This window comes from Thermobia domestica, chromosome 17 (assembly GCF_964235325.1).
Source record: "Thermobia domestica chromosome 17, izTheDome1.hap1.1, whole genome shotgun sequence".
In the NCBI taxonomy this organism is placed as follows: Eukaryota; Metazoa; Arthropoda; class Insecta; order Zygentoma; family Lepismatidae; genus Thermobia; species Thermobia domestica.
In genome coordinates this window covers 133902567-133918232 of record NC_137470.1, presented here as the reverse complement: position 1 = coordinate 133918232, position 15666 = coordinate 133902567, and the positions used below count along the sequence as shown (strand labels likewise).

The 15666-nt window shown below is 37.7% G+C and overlaps 1 protein-coding gene across 6 annotated transcripts in view; it reads right to left on the bottom strand.

Annotated features, from left to right (window-relative positions):
- LOC145674356 (innexin inx2-like) overlaps positions 1-10907 on the bottom strand; it is a 29681-nt gene extending 18774 nt beyond the window's left edge. The window contains exons 1-3 of one of the 6 annotated variants that reach the window (XM_081744304.1): positions 10468-10907; positions 5801-5930; positions 584-729 (exon numbers count right to left, since the gene is read on the bottom strand). The gene's annotated coding sequence lies outside the window, so the exon portion shown is untranslated. Of the gene's footprint in view, positions 1-583; positions 730-4990; positions 5709-5800; positions 5931-6194; positions 6536-8243; positions 9929-10467 lie in introns of those variants that run through there. The other 5 variants (XM_081744306.1, XM_081744305.1, XM_081744307.1 and 2 more) reach the window with 5 other exon arrangements.
- Between the last annotated feature and the right edge of the window lie 4759 nt (positions 10908-15666).

Below are 15666 nucleotides of genomic sequence, written 5' to 3'. Positions count from 1 at the left end.
TCTCGAGACTCTCCCGTTTCATCCCACCAATTCCCTCATTTCTCATTATCAATGTTTGCTTTAGCCTAGCCGGCATAACCGTTGGACGTAAAGCAAAGACTCTTGAGGATCAACACAAAAACCTGGTGCCTGGGAAAAGAGTTCTCAAACCAGTCTTAACATTTCACTTGTTGATCTCATCGAAGCAAGCAGATTTTTCGATTTAGGGCATACTTTCAAACATAGGAAACTCCAGCCAATGAAAATCCTTCTATGATCGAAAATGAAACTGAAATCTTTCAGGTTTACATCCCATGGTTATGCCTTTTCGGCTAAGGGAGACGGTGATGGTGAGAAATGAATGCAAGGGTGAAATGAAATGGGAGAACCCCGAGAAAACCCATGAACACGGTGTTTGTCCACCACAAAGCACACTTGGCGCGAGCTTGGATCGAGTTAGGGAATCCAAGCACTAGAGGTCAACGCTTTACCACTTAGCTACCATGGGCCCCCTTTAGACGATCGAGTGGGTAATACCCGTGTTATTTGTGTGTTTAAATCCAAGTTCGATTGTCAGTGCGAGTACTCAGCCTTGGATACAAACCTGAGTAGTGAAAATTGGATCCTACATGAAGCAACTGATCCTGTTCAGCATAGCTTGAATGCCCATAGGGAACTTCCAATAACAGCCAATCAATTATCAAGCTTGTCGATTCCAGTTGAAGAAGTTGTACGACGACTTCTTCGAATCTAGAAAAAAATAAATAAAGTGGTTGAGTTAAAGTGGTACAAGTTGTTCGTTTCACTTTTGATATGAAAAAAGGAAAAAAGAAAAAAAAATTACATTATGTAATATGAATTTACAGCGTATGTCAACTATTTTTACGAATAATTTAACATATATTACTGGCTTTAAATGTTTGACGGTTTAGCCTTTCAAAAAGTAACATACATGAAACTTTAAGAAAATCAAGAATGCGCCTACATATTTATTAATGCAGAAATTTTCAATGGGAACTACCATCATCTTGACAGGCTGTTTTAAAAACCAGAAACAAACAAACAAACACTGCTGTTTCAACCCCATCTCATAGTTTTGACTAAACAAAAAATCTTGTATACTTATAGTTACCTGCAACATTTTGAAAACAAAATACATAAATCATACTGACACATTCTAACAAACATAGTACCCTCAAATACACTACTTGCTACAGCCTTTCTTTATTTCCCCCCCCCCCCTCCCTATTCATTCTTGAAGAGGCATTTTTTGAAACTTTACAACACAAAATCATCCGAGAACCCTCTCAATTCCGTAGTAACACTTGTGGACCTTCAGAAACTTTTACCTAAGACTCCTGTTCGTGAAACATGAAATTTCTAGTTTTGGGTCCAAAGATTAGTAGGTTGTCGACTCAAGGGAATGAATAATTAATCACTGCTAATGAGACAACTCATGGAATGAGAATGTGGGTAGAAATGGGAGAACCCCCCCCCCCCCAAGGACGCCCACAGACACGATCTTGTCTACCACAAATTCACTACCACTGAGCTATTGTGAGCAGAAAACTGAAATTTTTAGTGCCAGTAACAGAAATTCGAAAACTATTTACAAATGTTTAACTAAAAATGTTCTTCTATTCCACTGCGAAATACTGAGTCCTATTTACAAAGTAAAAGCATTTTCCCACCTTTCCACACCCTGATGGTAACATCAAAAATTCAAATTTGAACAGCAGGAGTCTGTAAGAGAAGATAGGTAAGTAATTTTCGGATAATCTTGTGTCCCAATACTTTAAAAAGGCCTCTTTGAGAATGAATAATCTCTTTAAAAAGTTACTTACGAAGGCCGAAATGAAATACACACAAATAATCTGTGTTAGATTTAAGGTTAGTGCTTGTCTAATTCGAATACATTAATATTCCTGTTTAAGTTAATACTTACAATCATGAGTCTTAGCCCCTTCACAAGTTCCTTCACATCATGAAGTAATTAACGTTTAAGGAACTTACTACTATAAACGGAGAACACTTAATAACATGAAAACATAGAAAAAGCGCTGTAAATGCGGTCCATTATCATGTAACCGTAATGCAAAAGTAACTTGTAGCGCCAATTTAGTGCAAGTTGTTGCGTGTTCTTCTCACTTGTCTTATCTGCATACTCACCGTCACTAACGCGCCTCTACCATGCAAGCCCGAGTTTCGTCTCCCTCTAAACTGAAATAAATACGTGCTGAATTATACCAACTTTTTCTTTCGACTAATCGTTTGAGAAGCACCTTGTAATTGGCGGTGAGAGCCTCTAAGAAGGCGTTGGCTGATAAGTGAAATATATATAATTTTGGAACAATTATTATTATCGTAATGCGCCAACTAAGGAACAGTGCAGAAGGCATGAGGATACAGTTTCCACAAGAAAATGTTGGACTTCTTTTCATCCAAACCTCACTCCATATTCTTAATCTGCAGAGATCAAGGAATTGATACATTTGTAGTTTCAGAGTTCTTGTGTTTTGCGTCTTTACGCGACATCACGGGATGGGCACCGAAAGCGCGCGTGGCCGTCAACTCAAACTCAACGTGACAAATATCCAGCCCGAAAGGAAATCAAGTACTGATGAAGTATCAATCAGCTCTCACTTCTGGTGCAAAAGTTAGAACTAAAACTCCCGTACAACAACACATGTAGAATCAATTTTAAAATTACAATGAAGTATGACACCTCTTTCTCAAATGAAGGACAAAAGAGTTAAATTAACCAAACTTAGCGAAACCAAATCTAACATCACTAGAAAGGTTGCGCATAGAAAAATGGTCTTATTGCTCTTGACCTTCCAATGATAAGAAAATTGTGGCTGCGTATGAACAGCATGTCATGTTGTAAAACCAGCACATATATTCATGCGTCCATCTACAGAACCCCAGTCCGTCGGTTCTCGCGGCAATACACTTCAGTTGTTACAACTCACTTTCCCCATGTACTGTTTTAAGAGAAGCACTTATTCCACAAATCCATGACAGAAAAGTTCCTCCTACAAGTTTTATCATAATTGTGATTCTAAGATTGGATGTACGCATCTCACATATAGACTAGTGATATATGCCGTATTTACGCAACTACAACAAGACCCAATATCTAAAAGAGACTTCTTGAAAAGTGTCTTAGTTTTTACAAATTCTGCATAAACAATAGTATTAATTGCGGTTAAGTTCCGAACTTGGACATCCGTTTCTAGCAAATTTGTGAAAATTTACTGGGCAGAAATGCATAATTAGATCGTTTGTGTGCTACATAATATGTAAGAAGAGCGGAAGTCTGTTTATACATTTCTTCTTAATAATCGGTTATAAACATGGAAATATTTGGCAAGCGAAGGGAACTACTTGGCGCAAGGTTACGACATTGAAATACTTTAATGAAAGTCCAAGCTACTAGATGGATTCGCCCATGAGGTAGCTAGTGACCACAGTATAGAAAGTGAGATGAAGTATCTGAAGCCAAAGTGCTAACATATGACATGCAACTATAGAAATGTCCGAGAATTAAGGGATCAACACTTCGTAATGCAAAATTTCATTAGTAATGCGTTGTTACTCTAGAACGCAAATACCCAAGCAATGAAAACATGTCGGGATATTACTTGCAACATCCTTAGTAACGTAGAAATACATAATTCAATACGTAAAGTAAGTAACTTTATACCATATACAATGTTTTGCGCCATCTTCGGTTATTTGTATACCCAATTTCGCAACGCGCCTGCTCCCTATGGACGCACATCCCCGCTAACGCCCGGGCCCCACTACTGCGCTCCTACTCTGATTCGGTTAGATAGCATTCGTGGTCTTTAGTAGCCACCTAGCACAAGTTGGTTAGTGTCATTTGCATAATACTCCTTATCGTGTATACGTATACTCAAGCGCCTCTTAAGTAAATTCGTACATAAGCTAACATAATATTAACAAAAAGTAACGAGACTGAAACAAAAAAAGGAGGGTGCTTTTCGCCAAAAACACGCGGACGATCGACTTTGGAATAAATGCAAAGATTTATTTCACTGATACACGGTAGAGCAAAAAATTCAACATTACTTATTGTGTACTGTTAGTTATAGAGTGAAGACTATAGTAGTAAAAATACAAATACCATTTAAACACGGGACGCAGATTGATAGAGAGAGAGTTTTGTAAAATTTACAGATAAAACGTAGTAATGAACAAAGGAAGAATGATATCTAAGAAAGTAATTTATCAGGCTATGAATCTGTAATTCATAACCATGTATTTTACGTTTGGAAAGGTAGGGCTACCAGTCTCAAATCATAAGAAGGGCATTTGTACTGTATCGCCGAACCACGTGAAAATTCAAAGATAGTACCAAAATGTACTATAATTGGTTATACTTGGTTAGAAAAGATTACAACAAGTTATGTTATATTTCAAGTCAGCTGTCTTCAAAACAGAGACGTGTTAGCTTTTACAATTTGGAACAGAACATTACCATTCAGGTGCAAACACGGCGTCTGGATAAACGGCTTAAAAACAACACAAAACAAGAACCAACTTGTGCTAGGTGGCCACAAAAAGGCACTGACACTATCTAATGGAGGTATGGCAGGGTGGGCTCGCGCGATAGCGATGGTAGTGAAAACAGATGGATTTTGGAAACGATACGAGTTTCAATAGCACTGGCAATGGTTTCATACTCGTAACACCACATCTGTAAATATAAAATCAAGCCTCTGTACACTGGAGAAATACACAGTCGCAGTTGCCACCTAGCAACTATGGTTGGTTAGGTTACATGCTCGGTATTGTTGTGTAATTCAATAAAAATGAAACACGCTATGTCAAAATACGCACCATTTCCATACTGCAAAGCCGGTAATAACAAGTGTTCCTCCTTTGCCAAATAGTCCCTTCCGCGGCCACATACAATGTCGCTTACAATATCAAAAACAACCAAGAACAACAACTACTTTCTTAGCTTCAACAACTATTCTTTTACCTGACTTTCGGCATTTATTCCGAAGTTGGGCGTACGCTTTCTCCACGTTTTTTCGCTGTTATCTCCTTTGCACACTTTCTAGAATTTGTTATTAGGTTCATTAATCCGTGCTCTTCACAAACTTTTAAAAGATTTTGCCCGTTATCAACGTATTGCTTCACAAATGTTAAAACTGTTAGTTCATTGCCCTTGTACATTCGCCATGTTGATAACATAAATGCTCGTTTCTTTCCCACAATGCAACTGTTCGGTTACCTTGCGCCAAGTAGTTCCCTCCGCTCGCCGTATAGTCCCATGTTTATAACCGCTTATACATAACACATAAACAGATTTTTCGAGACTCTTATATATTATCAAGCACTCAAACGATCAAATTATCCATATCTTTCCTGTAAATTTTAAAAATTTTGCTGGAAACGGACGCCCAACTTTGGAACTTAACCCTGACTTCCACTCAGTGTTTACCACAAAAGAAAACAAATTCTCCAACTCACCTGGTAAATTTCCTAAAATTGGTCCGGCGATACACCACTTAACTCACAACAAGTGTTATACGAATTTAAAATACGTAAGCAAACCTGAACGAAAACTGCATTAAATATCATCTCCGTAGCCGGAGCATTCCTGCACAGCGTACAAACACTGTATTTTACGTTTACAAGTAGCGTTGTTAGCGCGAAAGCATTACAAGTGCTAGAAGTCCATTAGAGTATTTCCAAATCCAACATATACGCACTAACCTAAAATATTCTACGCAATTTTTACTCTACTAACCTACCCTAATAATCTTACATAATTTACTATACTAACCTGACCTATTCTACCCGATTTTAGCACACGTCGATGCGTGCTTTCTTTTTCTTTTTTTGGATGAATAATCGCTGCAGGGAATATCACCTCGTTAGCATATAATCAATCTGTACGCAGTTACTTGCGAATGCTGGAAGAAAATAACAAATCAGATAATTATGTCACTATTGAAAATAAGGCAAATTAAATAAAATAATGTTATGAAGAGCCTCTATATTGTCAATGTGCACAAAATACTGTACTATAAGTGAAAAGAAATAAGCACTTATATAGCACAACTTACGGTACAAGCGTCTGTACAGCAACAATGGCGAAAAATACAAATATAAAATTTTATATCTGACTGAGGCGCTTTTCCCTCTACATTAAAAGGGGTTGTAACTGTCAAACTTACCACTGCTTCATTAACTTCCCAATTTGCTCTCTACGACAAAGAAAATAAGATTTTGAAAAACATTCTACATGCCACCGCTTACCGTTATGCGTGTTTGCAATTAACGATCATGGCACGCGCCATTTAATACTGGATATCATCATAGTTGCCAGTACCTGACATGCAGGATCCGTCAATATTAGTAAAATTACTTCTTTGGGCTTATTTTTTCCCTATTTGCTTAAAATAGAAGTATCAATTATATTGCATTCCAGTCTTTTTGATCATAAATCGGTAATCAAAACCACTCCTTACACTTGTTGCATCATACACTTCCATTTACTGGTGTGCTTGGACAACCTTGAGAAACATTTGTGGCTAGCTTCTTTCAAGATATCGTAGGCATTAACACCGAAAGTTAAGCCATGCACCATTTACAAGTAAAAGTCCAAGATATTGCGATCTTATGTTAAGCTGTTAGTCAAGACTCTTACAACCTGGTGTCAAAAATGATCACTGAATTCAAAAGAAAGCAAGATCACCTATTTTCAGTCGTCCAATCTATATAGCGAGCAGATACAGAATCTGAGTGCCACCAGAAAATGGTCATCAACATTGTGCTTCTGGAGATTGCATTCTCTCGATGTTTTTTAGATTTTTTATCGTCTCCCACATCCAGATTAACAATAGCGAAATAGAAATATATACACAAATTGTGGTTTACGGTAAACCTGACTCCAAGTATGAGAATTACTTTCAATCTCTTGGCAATTTGCTATGCTTGCAGGACTAGTATTCGTTCCTTGAACGCATAGTGAGCAAAGGTAGGCGAGTAGTACAGAGGTTAGAGGCGGCGATGGCGTATTACAACTTAAAACATCTTCAACAGCACAATAAGAGGGAGAAAAGAACAGCAACACTAAGAGTTAGCGCTGCGAATACGCCAAGAAGGCCAATCAGACTTCGAGATACCTCACCAAATTTAAGAACAATGGGACAGAGGGTTATGACGTCGTAGCAAACGATAGTTAAAGAGAATATAATCTTAAATTACCTTTGGGAATATACTTAAATCGTTGGATAGAAAAGATTCTATTGTAACGACGCGCAATTCTTACCTCCACCTTAGCACCTTTTCTTTGAATTCATACACATACCCACTATTACTAACGAGCCAGCTTGCTAAAGACGCACCCTTTGCTACCGTTCGGGACTTCTGCTGCACTTCTGCCCTGACTAGTTTAGATTAGCATTCGTGGTTTTTAGACGCCACCTAGCACAAATTGGTTCGTGTCTTATGCACTAGCTTTGTATGCATATAGATGTATGTCCACACTGCATTTATACTCATCACAGTTACAAATAACGAACCGTAATTACTACTAAGTGAGCAAGGGTCAATACAAAATGACTTGTGGGAGAAACTAAACAATACTGTCTCCCCCCCCCAAAAAAAAGTCATGATTTGAATAATTAGGAAGTGTATCTCTCTATTAGTTACATAATAATAGGAATAATGATTATTACAATTTATTCCATGTTCTACAACAATCGACAACCGTGAAGTGAAAATAATATCCGATAGCAAATTAGATGAGATGGCTATTGTTTAGCTTTGGGGGGGGGGGGGGGGCAGATTTTTAAACCGACTATTTTGCGGTATTCTATTCACATTCGGTTAGGTTAGGTTAACAATAGTTTATTCGGACAGTATTGCCGAACAAGTGTTAGCGAGTGAAGGCGGGTTAGAGTCCTGCAGAACAAGTTCTATTCTGTCGGTTACAATTACCGATGAGATCACATCAACACAGGGAAATTAACATTGTGATGACGCTTGTTGGAACAGTCGACTTCCAACCGAAACCAATGTTTCCCTGCGAACTTCGTTCCATCTCAGTTAATTAAATATAAGATACAGCATAACTAACTAATGTAGTTGAATTTATTGTATGAAACGAGGCAATTAGCAACGAAACAATGTGACACGTGAGCAATGCAGTCTCATCATAATGTAAGAAATATAACTTCAATAAGAGCAGGGTTGTACAACCCATCCACTTATTAACTCACCTGACTTGTCCCAAGAAAAAAAAAATTCCGTCTGCAGCCCTATTTACTGCTTCTGATCAGAATCCTTCTGCCCCAAACACATAGCCAGTTTCAGCCTTGATTAAAATATCTCCCCCCTTTGTTCCTGATACGTTTTCAAGTCGCGTTATTTCCTTCGACCCGCTACAAAATCTAAATTACACCCTTTGCCTCGTTCCTCGCTCAGTTTGGGCAGCCCTGTCGAGTAAGTTATGTGCGCGTACCCCCAGTGTTTCCAACGCAGTTTTCGTTACACTTGGAAATATATCGCGTCTAGCGGTGAAAATTGGTCGTTAGACGGAAATCATAAGAATTCTAAAACTATTAGTAATACATTTCGATAGCATATAAATCTGTGTTTAACTTTCTCCACTGAGATGCTTTCGAATTGTATACAAAGAAATGACAATGAAAAGTAAAGAGAAGTGAAGTAGCAGCTGTGTATCAGTGGCGTCACTTGGGCCTTTAGAGGATCAATTGCTCCCCTCAATAATAAAATGATATAGTAATGAAAACAAGGAAATCCACTTATAACGGAATTAATTGTAACAAAGCTAAGATAAGTTGGGATGACATTTAGCATCTCCCCCAAATCCATCGAGGGCTGCGGAGTCGGTACTGCGACACCTAGTGAGCCGTTGTACAGGAGCTCGTTTATGCGTATACTCATCCTCGCTGACGCCCCTGCCTATTACGTACGCTTCGACTCGGGGCTCCTGCTGTGCTCCTACCCTGTCACGGCATTCGTGCTTTAGATGGCATTCGTACTTTTTTGTGGCTATCTAGCACAATTTGGTTTCTATTTTATGCACAGCAGTTTTTATGCTATACGTCCACATTGTACTTATACATCACAGTTACAAGTGACGAACCATAATCGCTACCAAGCGATTTAGGGACAAGCTAAATAATACCCAAGCAGTTGCTTTGTAGATTCAACCTAGTTAATTTCGGAGTTTTTAGCCGTTTGTAAAAGCATAATTATGTTATACGCGCAATTTATATTTAGAAAAAAAAATCCTAAAAAAATCGGGTGGAATGTTAACCTAAAACCCATCTGTCGCACCCACGATGACATGGAATCCCAGCACACTTCTTTACACGATGAAAAGTAAAATTGATGCTGTACTACACATTCAAACTCGATCAGTATTCGTTAAACAGTGCATGAAGAATTCAGAGAATATAGTAATGAAAAAAAAAAACGCATCGGAATACTTTGCTATACAGAGTTCACATACTTAAACATTCATACGTATCTCTCTCTCTCAATGTTTTGATGCTCCAGGAACTCGTCCGCATTCATACGTATTAAATTGTGTAAATTCCCCCCATCCTCCGCTTGCTGCAGATAATATTTCAAGTTCTTTCTTCTGCTCATTTCATACAGAATTCATCTCACAATGAACCCTCCCAAGAAATTGAAACGCCTTGTATGGGCAGCTTTGTCAACAATTCCACCAATTTATTATATTCTAGGTAGAGGCATCAAACAACGCTGGATCTCATGTTCCAAAATTATAAACGGAAGGCCCAAATGCCAAATTTCACATATCTAATATTAGGAAATTGCGAGAAATAAAAATATTCCATCAACAATTGCAACTCTTATGACCATGTTTTTTTTTTCTTCCATCGTGTGAGGCCTTGATCAGTATTTCAGGGTTTCCTTCTATTCTCAGAAAACGAGATGAAATATTCCAGGTTTAACTTCTCATAAGTATGCCCTATACCTAAAGAATACTATAAGGGCCAAGTTAATGATGGCAGAATTGGGAATGATAGGACACGATGAGGGAGGCAAATCATCTTAAAGTTCCCCGTCCCCAAGTAATTAACCAGTCATGAGAAATCAATATTAATATCCACCACTCTGATACACGCACCAGATAAACGCTCTATGATTATCCCCTCATTTTTTACTTATAGAGATTGAAGATACCAATAACCGCTAGTTGACCCGTCACTTATTTCCCCGCAATTAATTAGGAACCATTCAATAGAATCAATTTTTTATCCCCTCGCCAGTAAGAGGTTACTTCCAAAAAACATTAAGCAAGGAGTTTTCCCAGGACCTCGAACACTATTTTATATGTCTGAATTATATATATATATATATATATATATATATATATATATATATATATATATATATATATATATATATTTATTTATTTATTTATTTATTTATTTATTCTTAACTTACCGCTGTTCATTCATAACTTTCTTTTTCGGAAAACATGCTGTTTCCTAAAAAGAAAAGCAAGCTTTCCCATTTCAAATATTTCCTCCATGTCGATTTCTTATCCCTTTTCTCTCGTATGTACTTTTTCGCACCGATCATTTCTTTCGCTCTCCCCATAATTTTCTTCATAAAATCTCCTCAAATTATGGGGATTTAATATGAACATGTAGTTATAGTTTCTAAAACTAAGTAAAAACGTTCCGAACATTTTTGTGAGACTCTCTGAAGACATTTGAACAGCTCTTCAACTATTGTTGCACTTTAGATAACCATAAATTCTAACTTTAATAAATTGTAGATTAACTATAAATTTCACTTTCAGAATAAAATTTCGATAGATTTAAACTGTGCACAAATCTCTTCCCTTACTCCACCAGTTGAACAACAGATTAAAATTTTACCACCAGGTGGCAGGCGAATTCGAGCTCTAGTTGACATCGCAATTGCGATGTAAATAACATTTTTTTTTTTTTTTTGCTTTTAGTAACAGCGAAAAATAAAATTTTGGGGTTGTAAAAAATAAATTATGATAATCAGTTTTATAAATCAATGTGAACTTCCAGTGAAAGTATTTGGATGGAAGATTATTTTTAAGTTCATTGAAAAACTGTTCATTTTGGCAGGAATATTAATTCACGAAGAAATACTATAATAATCATGGGCGGCGATTCAGGGGGACAAATGGGGGCAGATGCCCCCCCACTTTTTCGAAGTGACCAATTAATGTATATAGTTTCATTTGGAAACGTAAAGTGCTTGTATCTTATAACTGGTTCATAAAAAAAAAAAAAAACGGTGCCATATAATGTATGCCTAGCGTGAGCACCTATTGGTTGTCTTCCTGTGGAGTTAAGAAAGCTACAAGAATTGGGTTTTAATTGGCACGCAAAATTGCCCCAAAATTAACGGATTGGAGTGCAACAATTCCAGCGTACTTTCATTTCTTCTTACAAGGGCTCGATATATAAGTCAACTGCTTTGAAACTAATTCAGAGAACATTTCGAAAAAAAAAAAAAAAACTTTCACAAGTTATTCTTTAATTGCACAAAAGTCGACAGTTGCTAAAATGTATTTTCTTCTTTCTAATAATAAGGAATATTGATTAAAAGGAGTAATAAGAGACAACTTCTACCTTTTTCATTGTTTTGCAGTATAATATACGAGTAAGTGGTGTATTACAATTAAATTTAGGGAATTCAACATAATTCTAGGTTTTAGGATTATTTTGTGTAACTGGAGTGATTCTAAGTATTGTTGTGTTTTGATGTGTTCCAAGAAAGTGAAAACTGTACCTAATGACACGAACATGTTTCGGGAAGCTGCAAAAGTAAATATTTCTTTAAATGTCGTAGCATATGCTTGTAGTATTTACCGTTCTTCTATGAGTAATAACGTACATTTAATGGCATGTGTGGAATTAAAAATGTAAGTTGTTCATTAATCTCCAGTTTGCAAAACAAGTCTCATTATGCATTACTATGATTAATATTATCCTTTCTATTTATCTGTTTTTGTAATTCGTCATTAAATAATCTGATCATACAATTTTCCAAGCACAATTTTAAGATGTTCTTGAGCAAGGAATCAAATCTCTTCTTACACTTTCATAGGGCTAGTACCTACTTGCGTTGCTTTTGTCAATTTACTTAATAAAATATGAAATACGATGTACGCTATTTTAACTGAAAAACATAGTATCTTATTAATTATACAACCTTTCGTCAAACAAAGTGTTAGAAACAACCTGGAAAGCTAACATTAATATACAAATACTGAGATCATGTCTTGCCCCCCCCCCACTTTTAACGTCCAATCGCCGCCACTGATAATAATAATAATAATAATAATAATAATAATAATAATAATAATAATAATAATAATAATAATAATAATAATAATAATAATAATAATAATAATAATAATAATAAAAGAAATCATTGGTTGAAACAAGCGTAGTGATCATCAAGTCTTCGAAAAAAAATGAAATGAAATCTTTAAGTTTAACGTCCCACGATTATGCCGGTTAGGCAAAAGGAGACGGTGATGATGAGAGATGAATGAAATGGTGGAATGAAGAAAGTGGGAGGAAACGGAAGAACTCCGGGAAAACCCACGAGCACGGTGTTTGTTCAACAAAAAATCCACACGGCGCGATCTGAAATCGAACCAAGGACCGCAAGCACCGGAGGTGAAGTGATCGCTCAACCATTGCCCCCATCAACTCTTCGACTCAAGCGGCTTTCGTGTTAGGAGTATTAGACGCATTTTCTGTAGAGATTCAATACTCCATGGTGGTGTAGGAATCTATATATTAAAATGCTAGGTTTATATGTATGTCTCCAAAGAAAAAGTTTATTGTTTCCTATATTTTGTCCCCAATCCTTTCGACAATGAGATCGCTGCTCGATTCCAAATTCTGTGTAGATTGTCCAGTTCTAATAGAATATTAAAAAAACGTGGCATTTATTTCTTTATTGCATTTTTAGGGGATACACTGGAAGTGTTGAAATTTTAAAGAAAAGTAAAGCATCATATCCTATGAGTTATACATGCCAACACAATATAGTTGTATATAGGGGTTGTATATCTCTCAGGGTTTTGTTTCATGGTTAAATGATAATGAAAATCGAAAAATAATCATTTCTCCAGGCTAAGATGAATCTTTATTGTTTGGAGTGTTTTGCCCAGGGACGGATTTAAGGGGGTCCACATGAACTAAAGTTTGGGATCGTTCTTGCGTTATTTCAAAAGAGGGTTAATTCTCTAAATTCTATTTAAAAATAGTCTCTGTCCGGCATGCCGCGTTTACGCTAACGATAACTCGAGTCATAATATCAGATAAATCTCAGGAAGAACGATGTTACTTGAGGCCAGAACATCTGGAAAGTTATCCACGGCTGGTTCTTTCCATAAGGAGAGGGATCTTTTTTTTGTAAATATTGTTGACTTTTTGCAATGGGTTTAGTTGGGGGCTATCGAAAAAACATGCCTCTCCAAACTCTTGTGACTAAACCTTTGAAGAAATTCGCTACTTTCTACGGTATTTTAGAAATTCACAACAAGGCACAATATCACATCAACGCTGTTCAGTTCGGAAAAGCGTTTCTGAAAAACTACTGGGAACCAGCGAAATCAGTTAAGAATCAAATCAACTCGTCAAGAAGACAAGTCCTCCAAAATCGCTACAAATTAAAATGTGATATTCCTTGGAAGGCAAGGCATTGCTTCTTAAAGCCGCAGGGATGATGATTGTGCGAATAATTGAACCTCAGATGGTGGCGGTTTAGAAACTAAGTTCAACGAGGGCAATTTTCCAGAATTGCTCAAACTTAGAATGACATGCGGTGATGAAATGAAATCTTTGAGTTTTACGTCCCACGGTTATGCCGGTTAGGCTAAAGGAGACGGTGATTATGAGAAATGAATGAAATGGTGGAATGAAGAAAGTGGGAGGAAACGGGAGAACCCCGAGAAAACCCACGCACACGGTGTTTGTCCACCACAAAGTTCACTTGGCGGGGGTTGGGATCGAACCCGGGACCCCAAGCACCAGAGGTGAACGCTCTACCACTGAGCCACCGCGGCCCGACATGCGGTGATGATGTCTTAAAGAATCACTGGAAGAAAGCATCGAAAAGGATCATTTTTGCCAATAAAACTACACAAAATGCCCTCATTGAGGGTTGTTGATGAGAAATCACGTCTGCAATATTGTCAATCGAGAGCGAGAGGGTCAGTTTTATTCTATTATGTTTGATGAGACTACGGACGTTTCGCACACATCTCAGTTGTCTTTAATTGTAAGATACAAACACATGGTTGAAATAAGAGAAGACTGCTTCGGTTTCATTGATCCTCGATCAGTAGAGCTGAAACGTGAGGACGTTGGTTCGAAATCGGAATCCGAAGACGCAGAACATCCCGAACTCTCACTGACTGGTGGGAAAATTGGAGAAATTGTTCTATATTTGCTACGAGACTTCTCACTCGATCCGAAAAACTGCGTTGGTATTGGTACAGATGGTTGCACCGTCATGACCTCTCAAAGTCGCCGAGCAGTGCAGGAGATCCAGAAGGAGGCTTCAAACGCGCTGCACTCTTCATATTGCAGTCGCGGCCTCAACTTGTCCATCTTCAGGTCGTCGTCAGTACAGTGCGTGAGGAACTGTCTGGGAATAATGAAAGAGATCATTGCGGTTTTCACCGCATCATCAAAACGTAATACTGTCCTTAAGTTTACAATTGGTGGCCAGTTGAAGACATTGTGTGAAACGAAATGTGTTGAATGGAACTACGTGGTGTTACAATTTCACGTAAAATTTCAAGAAATTAGTGAGGCTCTACAGTGTGTTCCAAATGGTCCGAGTTAGATACAGCAGCCAAAGCACGGGCACTTTCTTCTGCCATGCACGACAGTGAGTTTATCGTAACTATTACGTGTCTTCTGCTTGTTCTCACGATAACCCTCCCCTCAATCGACTTTTTCAGAAGACAAATTTAGACATGAACGCAGCGTCAGATGTCATTCAGGACACTATCGCAGCATTAAACAAGAAGCGTTCAAACAGAAAGAAGAATTCAAGGCAATCCAGAATGACTGCCAGTGTCGACGTGCAGATTCGAACTCCTCATCTCATCCAAAGACAAACACATCGTACGCACTTCAGGGAAGATTACGCGACATGTTACTACTGAAGAACTGTCTACATTCCGTTGATAGAGTCGGTCGTAGAAGACCTCTAAACGCGTCTTGCGCCGGAAGTTTTAAATGTGTACGGACTCAACATTCTATTGCCAACACGCGCAACTGACAAAACTCTGAGCAACACCTCCGCGTTCTAGCAGAAATATTTTACAAAACTATCGGAACTGAAGAAAAATGCTGTTTTCCCTCTTTAGTTCTGAATTTGCAATCTGCACTTCTAAATGGAAGAGAATTAAAGAAGAAGGTGAAACTCTATCACGGACTGCGTTGGAGGCCCTGGCCACCAGCGACGAAGATCTTCACGTGACTATTCGAAAACTGCTGCACATACTTGCAACCAGTGGTGCTATTCGAATTTTTTAACAACCGGTTCTTTCTCTGTATCTGTCTCTCTCCCTCTCTGAATATATATATGGATAAGTAGTTGGATATAGTTATCTTAGGAAACAAACCA